A 12,102-nucleotide genomic window follows, 5' to 3' on the forward strand; every position below is an offset into this window, starting at 1 on the left:
TGACATCAGCAAACTGCCCGCCCACACGACGCCATACATTCTCTAAACGACGTTGGAGGTAGCTTATGGTAGACAAATTAACATTCAACCATATGGCAATAGCTCTGGATGAAATTCCTGCAGTCAGCCTGCTCCCACAACTTGAGACATTTGTGTCATTGTGTTGTGTGTCAAAACTGCACATTTAGAGTGGCCTTTTATTGTCCCCAGCACAATGTGCACCTGTGTAATGATCATCCTGTTTAATCAGTTTCTTGATATGCCACACCTGTCAGGTGGATAGATTAATTTGGCGAAGGAGACATGCTCACTAACAGGGATGTAAACAAATTTGTTGGCTGAATTTGAGAGAAAAAAGCTTTTTGTGTGTATGGAACATTTCTGGGATCTTGTATTTCAGTTCATGAAACATGGGACCAACGCTTTACATGTTTAGTTTATATTTTTGTTCAGTGTAGATTAATTTGTGTTCTCCACATAAGGTGAAACACTCAAAGTGCCTGGTAAATTACAGTATTTTCTATGCTCAGTGACATTGTGGACATTGATGTACAGAAACCTTGGCTTATGGACCAGCTTCAGACTGGAACTCAGGAGGACCATTGCAGCTTTCATCTATGTACTATTGAATGGAGACAGGTATAGTTTTTTAGAAAGAGTAAAAAACAAGGGGGCTAGAGTGCACTGCTTTGACCTGACATGGGGACCAGTGGTCGGATACTATTTTTGTAGGTACCGGAGTGAATTTCGTATTTTTATTTTGTCATCATTTCTCAATTAACCAACATCATTTTAGAATGTACATACAATGCATCATCCAAATTGCAGGTTGTCTATGCTTACACACAGTGGCTCAAATAGGGCTAATTTTCTGTTTTTATAAAATCCTAAAACACCAAATTATGCCTACCTTTTTATAAATCAGGTCAGTGGAAGGCAACTAGATTTAGCTGCGGGATGGATGGATGGTCGGGCCCGGAACATAATTATAATAATTTCATACCTGGATTACTTTGAGACACAATCACATATATCTCTTTTGTTATTTGTGGGAAAACTTTGGAACAGACACTACACAGCACTACACCACTGCTGGTGACCGACATGAAACAACTTAAGAGCAAAAGATATATACATGTGTCACATAGTTGACAGAACCACAAGCAGCAATGAAAAGTGCAATTTTGACAGATGAAGTACATGAGTACACTCTAAAAAATGTGTTTGGATGACCCAACTGCTGGGTTACAGGCATTGGGCAACTTAGTGGGGTTGTTTTCTTTTAAAAAGAGCAAAGTTGGGTTGTTGATGCTGTTATTATTAAGATATGATCCAGCAGGTCAGACCAGAAGGTAGGCATAGCTTAGTAGGGGCGTGGCTTTCAGATATTGTTATTTTTGGCTACTTGTGAGGGTAAATGTCATTGCTGTTCCTCTGTTCTGTTGTATTCTTAGCACATAAAAAATTGTTGGCACTAACTTCTTCCTATCGCAAAACTTCAAAGAAAATACAATTTCAAATAGTAAAATTAACGTCTGTCGCTCTACTTCTCTCTCTCTCTACCCCTCTCCCTCTTCCTATCGCATAATTTCAAAGAAAATTATATTTTAGACAGTTTTGAAGCTTTTATCAGGCTTACAGAATTGTATATGTACCTTAAGAGATAATGCAAGTCCCAATGTTGGGATAGTTACCACTATTACAATATGTAATAAATAATCTAAATATTATTAATATTATATTACAATATGTAATTTGCTAAAATGATAAGGAACATTTAAAATCGCAGTGTACTATTTTAACATCTGATAAAAAACAACAGAACAGATTAACAGGAATGACATTTACTCTCATGGGTGGCCAAAAATAACTGTCTGAAAGCCACCCCTCCTGAAAATAACCTAAGGGTTACATAAAAAATACCTAGTTGCTGAGCCAACCAAGCATGAAAGTGAATATAACCCAACTGATGGTTAAATTAACCCATGTTTGGGTAATCCGAACCACCCAGCCAGTTGGGTTACTAACGCAACCCAGCTAGCATAATGGAGCTGGGCTGATTCCGGCTGAGAGTCCTGGCACTCGGCTGAGAGTTAGACTCGGCCGATGTCATGTGGCCCGAGTCTGGCCCCCAGTGCAACCTGCGTTGTTACAGATGCTGGTTTGATACCCATATGTGTCGCAACCGGCTTCGACCGGGAGACCCACCACGGTCATTCCCATTCATATCAATGGAAGGAAAGCGGTGAGAAGCGGAGAGGACGGGGGACCTTTGGGCGGGTCGAAGGGGGCGTGGGAGGCGGTGAAAAAGATCAACTTTTCCCAACTATGCAAATCACCAGCGGTGTCCCGTGTCCGATGATATCGAGTGTTTCCCATGACGAATTTGACGCTATGCGACCAAAGGCTGGAGACTTTCAACAGCAAAGATGGCTGACAAAATACTGGGATGGAAGCAAATGTAAGTGGTTATAACGTCATAACGAATCATGCAAAAAAATTACAATATTATTGACAGGAATATGTCTGTTAATGTAGAGACAAACGATTATGCATATTGTTTTATCATAAAGTTAATTTACAAAAATTGCGATTTAGCAAGCTAGCTGACAAGCTAACATTAGCCAGATAGCTGGCTAGCTGTATCGGTGTTGTGACATGAGTATGACATTGTAATTCTTGTTGTTTAATGTTTTAGGGACTCCTGAAACAACCAGCAAACCAGGCTGTCGTCTTGTGGAACCGAATCTAGCTAGCTAAAGTATTTACTGCAAATTGAATGTTCAAATTTGTAAGCTTGCCTTGCTGATATTTGCCATGCAGATAGATGAAATAACGTAGCTAGCTATGTTCTTGCTTATTGTGCAGTGGAGGATAAAAATACCTGTATGCCTATGGATGTGTAGCTAGCTATCTAGCCGATCTGTGTATGTATGGACCATAAAACGTTTGGTATACATATTAGTTCAGAACCTAGCTATGAATCTCAGCTATCATAGCCAGTTGTATCAATTTAAAAACAGTCTGAAGGACATCAATGAAGCCTATGGATTGAGTAGGATATAATATTTTTGTGCCAAGGATGCAAGTCGTATATACATGTAGTTATTACCATGCATGAGATCCTCTTCGAAGGGGGAGACACTCTAGACCCAAACTGTTACAGACCTATATCTATCCTACCTTTCTAAAGTCTTCAAAAGCCAAGTTAACAAACAGATCACCGACCATTTCGAAATCCACCGTACCTTCTCCTCTATGCAATCTGGTTTCCGAGCGGGTCATGGGTGCACCTCAGCCACGCTCAAGGTCCTAAACGATATCGTAACCGCCATCGATAAAAGACAATACTGTGCAGCCGTCTTCATCGACCTGGCCAAGGCTTTCGACTCTTGTCAATCACCGCATTCTTATTGGCAGACTCAACATCCTTGGTTTCTCAAATGACTGCCTCACCTGGTTCACCAACTACTTCTCAGATAGAATTTAGTGTGTCAAATCGGAGGGCCTGTTGTCCGAACCTCTGGCAGTCTCTATGGGGGTATCACAGGGTTCAATTCTCGGGCTGACACTTTTCTCTGTATACATCAATGATGTCGCTCTTGCTGCTGGTGATTCTCTGATCCACCTCTATGCAGCCAAGACCATTCTGTATACCTTCTTTGGACACTGTGTTAACTAATGTCATACAACACCCCTTCCGTGGCCTCCAACTTCTCTTAAACGCAAGTAAAACTAAATGCATGCTCTTCAACCGATCGCTGCCCGCACCCACCCGCCCCTCTAGCATCACTACTCTGGACAGTTCTGACTTAGAATATGTGGACAACTACAAATACCTAAGTGTCTGGTTAGACTGTAAACTCTCCTTCCAGACTCACATTAAGCATCTCCAATCCAAAATTAAATCTAGAATCGGCTTCCTATTTCTCAACAAAGCATCCTTCACTCATGCTGCCAAACATACCCTCGTAAAACTGACTATCCTACCAATCCTTGACTCCGGTGATGTCATTTACAAAATAGCCTCCAACCCTCTACTCAGCAAATTGGATGTAGTCTATCACAGTGCCATCCGTTTCGTCACCAAAGCCTCATATACTACCCACCACTGCGACCTGTATGGTCTCGTTGACTGTCCCTCGCTTCATATTCGTCGCCAAACCCACTGGCTCCAGGTCATCTATAAGTCTTTGCTAGGTAAAGCCCCGCCTTATCTCAGCTCACTGGTCACCATAGCAGCACCCGCCCGTAGCACGAGCTCCAGCGTTTATATTTCACTTGTCATCCCCAAAGCCAACTCCTCCTTTGGCTGCCTTTCCTTCCAGTTCTCTGCTGCCAATGACTGGAACGAATTGCAAAAATCACTGAAGCTGGAGTCTTTTATCTCCCTCACTAACTTTAAGCATCAGCTGTCAGAGCAGCTTACCGATCATTGCACCTGTACACAGCCCATCTGTAAATATCCCACCCAACTACCTCATCCCCATATTGATTTGTTTTTTTTGCTCCTTTGCACCCCAGGATCTCTACTTGCTCATTCATCTTCTGCACATCTATCACTCCAGTGTTTAATTGTAATTATTTCACCACTATGGCCTATTTATTGCCTTACCTCCCTAATCTTACTCCATTTGCACACTGTATATCATTTTTGTATTGTGTTATTGACTGTACATTTGTTTACCCCATGTGTTGTTTGTGTCGCACTGCTTTGCTTTATCTTGGCCAGGTCGCAGTTGTAAATGAGAACTTGTTCTCAACTGGCCTACCTGGTTTAATAAAGGTGAAAAAAAAATATATATTGTAGCCTGTACATTTAATATATTCACTGATCATGTACTCTACCTTCGCAAATAAAGGTGCAGTTCAGGTATGAATGTCTGAGATAATCTTTCAGTCATATCCAATACCAGGAGTATCAAATTCCAGTATTTGAATGATGCTGTGTCTGCATGTATGCATTACAATTATACACTTCAACAGTGTTTACCAATCTTGGTCCTGGGACATCAATGGTCACACATTGTAACTAATAGACTAGAAACAGGATTTAACTAGTTAAAGGCTGATTTGTAATTGATATATACAGAAATAGAATTTTTAAAAACAGTACACTACACTTCCTATGCATCAGTACACTACACTTCCTATGCATCATGTAAATACTCTAAAACCGGTTAATCTCAATATCCAATGCCCTTCATCTGCATTGATCTGATAAACACAGGACAGGTGTAGTATTTCATCAATTGAGAGACTTCATTTCAAACAGTAGAGAATGTGAAACACAGTTAATTATCCAAGTGTTATAAATACAAGTACAATCTGTCTGTCAATGCACATCTGTTGAGCATAATAAAGACAGGAAGAAAGATTAGGTGGCGAGAGAGGTATAAAAGACAGAAAGAGAAAGAGGTAAGAACATAGGAGCAGGGATATGATTAATGAATCACAGTGCTACCCAAATATTCTCTCAGTGCATCACAATTACATAAGTGTCTTGTCGGCCCAAAGGTTAGAGCGCGAGAGAGCATGTCTAAGCCTTGTTTTTATTCTAACATTGTAACTCATCATATTAATCAGGTGAAATGCAAAACTGACACGACACAGCTGATATAACCTAGAGGATTTAGGGAGAAGAGGGATGAAGTGAAGGAGAGAGTGTCACGTCCTGACCAGTATAAGGGTTATTTGTTATTGTAGTTTGGTCAGGACGTGGCAGAGGGTATTTGTTTTATGTGGTTCGGGGTGGTGTTTTTGTAGAAGGGTATTTGATTTATGTATTCCGGGGTTTTTGGGCACTGTTCCTTGTTAATGTATTTCTGTTTAGTCTAGTTAGTTGTATTTCTATGTTTAGGTTAAGGGGGGTTGGACTCCCAATTGGAGGCAGGTGCTTTCTCGTTGCCTCTGATTGAGAGTCCTATATATGGGTAATTGTTTGGTTTAGTGTTTGTGGGAGATTGTTTAGCCTGTGTGAGCCTTACAAGACTGTTTTGTTGGTCGTTCTTTTGGTGTTCACTTTGATTTCAAATAAATATCAAGATGAGCATCCACATTCCTGCGTTTTGGTCCTCCATTCCAGACGACAACTGTGACAGAGAGACTGTTATTGAGAAAATAAGGTTGTTAAAGGGAAAACAGGAATCTGCGGCTGCGGAGTACTTTATGCTGAAAAACATGAACGGACACACGAGGACCAAAAAATATAGCGTAGTTAAACAAATAATGAAGTGTCTTACTATTCTCCATGGTTGGCCCTCTTGCCTATTCTTTTAAGGTGGAAGGAGACACAGTTATACACCTGAGCCTGCTTACTGCACAACACAATCCATCAATCAAATTGAGACATGAGTGTGTAGGTAATGGGGTGTCTAATTGTAGGAGGTGAAAATCTCCCGCACATGGATTGCCTCTCTTGTTGCGTTGTTGGACCCCATCCTTGAAACATCCTGCAGAGCAGCAGACTTCTCCTCTGGCACACTGCCGGCGAGCTGCAGATCCCCCCTGGTCCTCGTGTCCATCCACATGAAGTTATGCAGGACACAGGTAGCCTTCACACACCTGAATTCCTCCAGGAGGAAGTCCCAGATAGCCCTGGTCACCCAACCTTGCAGTGCCCTACACGTTAACTGTAGGCAATCATTTTGAAGTAATCTCCAGTTACAAGGTATCTGTAGGAATATGGAAGACAATGTAATTATTTGACTTTTACATCACCAGGTCATTGTGGATTACTAAAGTATAATATTGCTGATAACAAATTATGATAACATTGGATTGATAGATGCATGGGCAGACATACAGTGGGGAGAACAAGTATTTGATACACTGCCGATTTTGCAGGTTTTCCTACTTACAAAGCATGTAGATGTCTGTCATTTTCATCATAGGTACACTTCAACTGTGAGAGACAGAATCTAAAACAAAAATCCAGAAAATCACATTGTATGATTTTTAAGCAATTAATTTGCATTTTATTGCATGACATAAGTATTTGATCACCTACCAACCAGTATGATTTCCGGCTCTCACAGACCTGTTAGTTTTTCTTTAAGAAGCCCTCCTGTTCTCCACTCATTACCTGTATTAACTGCACCTCTTTGAACTCGTTACCTGTATAAAAGACACCTGTCCACACACTCAATCAAACAGACTCCAACCTCTTCACAATGGCCAAGACCAGAGAGCTGTGTAAGGACATCAGGGATACAATTGTAGACCTGCACAAGGCTGGGATGGGCTACAGGACAATAGGCAAGCAGCTTGGTGAGAAGGCAACAACTGTTGGCGCAATTATTAGAAAATGGAAGAAGTTCAAGATGACGGTCAATCACCCTCGATCTGGGGCTCCATGCAAGATCTCACCTCGTGGGGCATCGATGATCATGAGGAAGGTGAGGGATCAGCCCAGAACTACACGGCAGGACCTGGTCAATGACCTGAAGAGAGCTGGGACCACAGTCTCAAAGAAAACCATTAGTAACACACTACGCCGTCATGGATTAAAATCCTGCAGCGCACGCAAGGTCCCCCTGCTCAAGCCAGCGCATGTCCAGGCCAGTCTGAAGTTTGCCAATGACCATCTGGATGATCCAGAGGAGGAATGGGAGAAGGTCATGTGGTCTGATGAGACAAAAAATATAGCTTCTGGTCTAAACTCCACTCGCTGTGTTTGGAGGAAGAAGGATGAGTACAACTCCAAGAACACCATCCCAACCATGAAGCATGGAGGTGGAAACATCATTCTTTGGGGATGCTTTTCTGCAAAAGGGACAGGACGACTGCATCATATTGAGGGGAGGATGGATGGGGTCATGTATCGCGAGATCTTGGCCAACAACCTCCTTCCCTCAGTAAGAGCATTGAAGATGGGTCGTGGCTGGGTCTTCCAGTATGACAACGACCCAAAACACACAGCCAGGGCAACTAAGTGGCTCCGTAAGAAGCATCTCAAGGTCCTGGAGTGGCCTAGCCAGTCTCCAGACCTGAACCCAATAGAACATCTTTGGAGGGAGCTGAAAGTCCGTATTGCCCAGCGACAGCCCCGAAATCTGAAGGATCTGGAGAAGGTCTGTATGGAGGAGTGGGCCAAAATCCCTGCTGCAGTGTGTGCAAACCTGGTCAAGAACTACAGGAAACGTATGATCTCTGTAATTGCAAACAAAGGTTTCTGTACCAAATATTAAGTTCTGCTTTTCTGATGTATCAAATACTTATGTCATGCAATAAAATGCAAATTAATTACTTAAATCATACAATGTGATTTTCTGGATTTTTGTTTTAGATTCTGTCTCTCACAGTATAAGTGTACCTATGATAAAAATTACAGACCTCTACATGCTTTGTAAGTAGGAAAACCTGCAACATCGGCAGTGTATCAAATACTTGTTCTCCCCACTGTATGTGCAATAACAGGATCATATCAAGGCTAGCATCACAAATGAATACATAAATACCACTTGCAGCTTGATGAGTTGACAATTTGAATCAGCTGTGCAGTGCTAAGACAAAAACAAAAATGTGCACCCCTTTGAGTCCCCAGGACTGAGAACCACTCTCTTCATATGTAGACAAGCTTTCATAGCTCTCTTTATCTGAGGACAGAAAGCCACACAAGAAACAGACTTCATTATAGTCAAATTACACCATACTGAATATTATGCTACCATTATCTCCGTCTTCACTTCTAGGGACAGGAACTACACAAGTACCTGCCCTATCCAGAATAGCTTACTCTCTCACTTTGGCAGTTGGGCCTGCTATCCTTTCACCCTCCTCCATGGCTGTTAGCTAGCTACCTACAAATGTATTTGGAGTTTTTTTACAGTGATAAATACATCAACATACCTAGCTAATATGAAGTTAGCTAGCTACGTGCATTAAATATCATCTATACAGTATGTGAGGTTGGCTAGATAGTTAACTAATAATATATATATTTTTTTTTTACATTTTTAAAATGTATTTACTTACTTGAATAGGTTCTCCCAGCCATGTGGACAATTGGAAACAGGGCAGCAAAGTTTGTCACCAGAGCGTTTTAGAGGATATTACTATTGAACTATGTACCCATTTAATAACCAGACCTTCATACGAACTTGCTATGCTGAATTCTTGATGCACAATCGAACATGTTGCCATATGCTGCCAGCACGCCCACAAGCGAGTCACAACGGGCGGCCTAAGCGACACGCGGCAATTTACCGTTATCTCGTGTACATGCACGTGAGGCGACGCACAATTGGCATGCATTGTGTCAAGAAGCAGTGCGGCTTGGCTGGGTTGTGTTTTGGAGGACGCACGGCTCTCGACCTACGCTTCTCCAGAGGCTGTACAGGAATTTCAGTGACGGCACAAGACTATAACTACCAAGACTGTAACTACCAATTGGATATGACGAAAAGGGTGTGTAAAAAAAAAAGATAACATTTTGTGGATGGGTATAATTTCTATGTATACAATGTATAATAGTTATATTTAATATGACTAAATCGGGTAATTTTGTATACATTTATTTACATTTGCATCGGGCCGCTTCTGGGGGGATTCTGGTAAAATGCCGGCAAAATCGGCTGAATTTCGGTAGACGGAAACGGCCCGATGTACTTTGGCCGATTCTGGGCAGTCATTCATTTTGATTCCGGGCCGAGTCCGACACCCGATACCGGACTGATTCAATCAGTTCCAGCCACCCAGAAGAGGGCCGCTTCTGGGCCGATTCCTCATTGCTGGCTGGGAACCCAACTGTCTGGGTAAAAATAACCAGCTTGTGTTCTGTCCAGTATTTACCCTGCGCTGGGCTACCAAAAATAAATAAATAATTGGGTTGTTTCTAACCCAGCATAAGTGATGGCTACTTGGGCATGCTGTCAGGTGGCTGAAGCAGCCTAAATGACAGCCCATCTGTGAACGCCCACAGAACATGTGTTCCTTACACATTAAGGTCTCAAAAAACGTTAATTAACACTTAACATACTGGAATATTGTCACAAGGGTTTATAATTATCAAGAAAATAGATATGAACTCTCAATCTTTCAACCCAAAAGGCCTCTATGTGCCTCCTTACTGAGGATTTATTTTCTACATCACCAGCAAGTTCATGTTACCCCTTTGGAAATAAAATCAATCTTTGATAATACTGTCTAATGTAATTGATAATAAATATGAATTGACCAATTCATCTATCATGTCTCTATATCTGTTTTATATCTGACCTGGTTGATTTCACTTGAAAAACTCTTGAAAATGTTTCCGTTGACACCTACTGGACAAAAGTATGAACTTCAGGGACTAGGGCAGAATCTCCAGTATTTTTTTTATTTTTTTATTCTGCATGTCAATAGCCATATATACATGTCTGATTTAACATATTATCAAAGATTCTTGACAATTTGTGATACATGTTACTTTTTATTATTTGTTTACTGTGCTTAAGTACAGTGGTGGAAAAAGTAAAAGCTATACATCAAATTCCTTATATTAAGCAAACCAGACGACACGATTTCCTTATTATTATTATTATTATTTTTTTTTTTTGACAGCCAGAGGCACCCTCCACCACTCAGACATAATTTACAAACCAAGCACTTGTGTTTAGTGAGTCTGCCAGATCAGAGGCACTAGGGTTGACCAGGGACGTTCTCTTGATAAGTCCGTGAATTGGACAATTTTCCTGTCCTTCTAATCATTCAAATGGTAACGAGTACTTTTTGTGGCAAGGAAATGTATGGAGTAAAAAAAGTACATTATTTTTATTAGGAATGTAATGATGTAAATGTTTTCAAAAATATAAATACTACTTAAGTAGTAATTTAAAGTATTTTTACTGAAGTACTTTACACCACTGGGTGTACACTTGTTGTGTTCGGCGCATGTGACAAAGAAAGTTTGATTTGATTTGTCATTTGCCCTCATATGTAAAAAAAAGAAAAAAAAAAAGAACTGGTTTACTATTACTTACCCCCATCGCGACGTCCCCCAAAGGCCCTTCTGCTAACTTGCTTGCCCCGGTCTGCTAACTGCTAGCTTGTTTAGCCCCGGCCTACTAACTGTTAGCTTGTGAGCATCGGCCTGCTAACGTTCTGAATCGCCGTGTCCCCAGTCAGCCCAACCACTCACTGGACCCATATGTTCACTTGGCTACGCATGCCTCTCTCTAATATCAATATGCCTCGTCCATTACTGTCCTGGTTAGTGATTACTGTCTTATTTCACTGTAGAGCCTTTAGCCCTGCTCAATATGCCTTAACCAATCATGTTGTTCCACCTCCTACATATGCGATGACATCCCCTGGTTTAAACGTCTCTAGAGACTATATTGCTCTCATCATTACTCAATGCCTAGGTTTACCTCCAATGTACTCACATCCTACCTTACCTTTGTCTGTACACTATGCCTTGAATCTATGCTACCGTGCCCAGAAACCTGCTCCTTTTCCTCTCTGTTCCGAAAGTGCTAGACGGCCAGTTTGTATAGCCTTTAGCCGTACCCTTGTCCTACTTCTCATCTGTTCCTCTGGTGATGTAGAGGTTAATCCAGGTCCTGCAGTGCCTAGCTCCAGTCCTACTCCCCAGGTGCTCTCATTTGTTGACTTCTGTAACCGTAAAAGCCTTGGTTTCATGCATGTTAACATTAGAAGCCTACTCCCTAAGTTTGTTTTACTCACTGCTTTAGCACACTCTGCCAACCCAGATGTCTTAGCCGTGTCTGAATCCTGGCTTAGGAAAACCACCAAAAACCCTGAAATCTCCATCCCTAACTTTAACATTTTCCGCCAAGATAGAACTGCCAAAGGGGGCGGTGTTGCAATCTACTGCAAAGATAGCCTGCAGAGTTCTGTATTACTATCCAAGTCTGTACCCAAACAATTCGAGCTTCTACTTCTAAAAATTCACCTTTCCAGAAACAAGTCTCTCACTGTTGCCGCTTGCTATAGACCACCCTCTGCCCCCAACTGCTCCCTCGACACCATATGTGAATTGATTGTCCCCCATCTATCTTCTGACCTCATGCTACTAGGTGACCTAAACTGGGACATGCTTAACACCCCGGCCATCCTACAATCTAAGCTTGATGCCCTCAATCTCACACATATTAT

General features: G+C 41.6%; 1 long non-coding RNA gene across 1 annotated transcript; it reads right to left on the reverse strand.

Moving 5' to 3' along the window:
* Positions 1–6,555: 6,555 nt before the first annotated feature.
* Positions 6,556–9,017, reverse strand: LOC115202694 (uncharacterized). The gene is made up of 3 exons (XR_003880021.1): positions 8,977–9,017; positions 8,460–8,597; positions 6,556–6,674 (listed from the first exon to the last, which is right to left on the reverse strand). It is a non-coding gene; the product is annotated as an uncharacterized LOC115202694 (long non-coding RNA).
* Between the last annotated feature and the right edge of the window lie 3,085 nt (positions 9,018–12,102).

The sequence above is a fragment of the Salmo trutta genome, chromosome 12 (genome assembly GCF_901001165.1).
Source record: "Salmo trutta chromosome 12, fSalTru1.1, whole genome shotgun sequence".
NCBI classification, from domain to species: Eukaryota; Metazoa; Chordata; class Actinopteri; order Salmoniformes; family Salmonidae; genus Salmo; species Salmo trutta.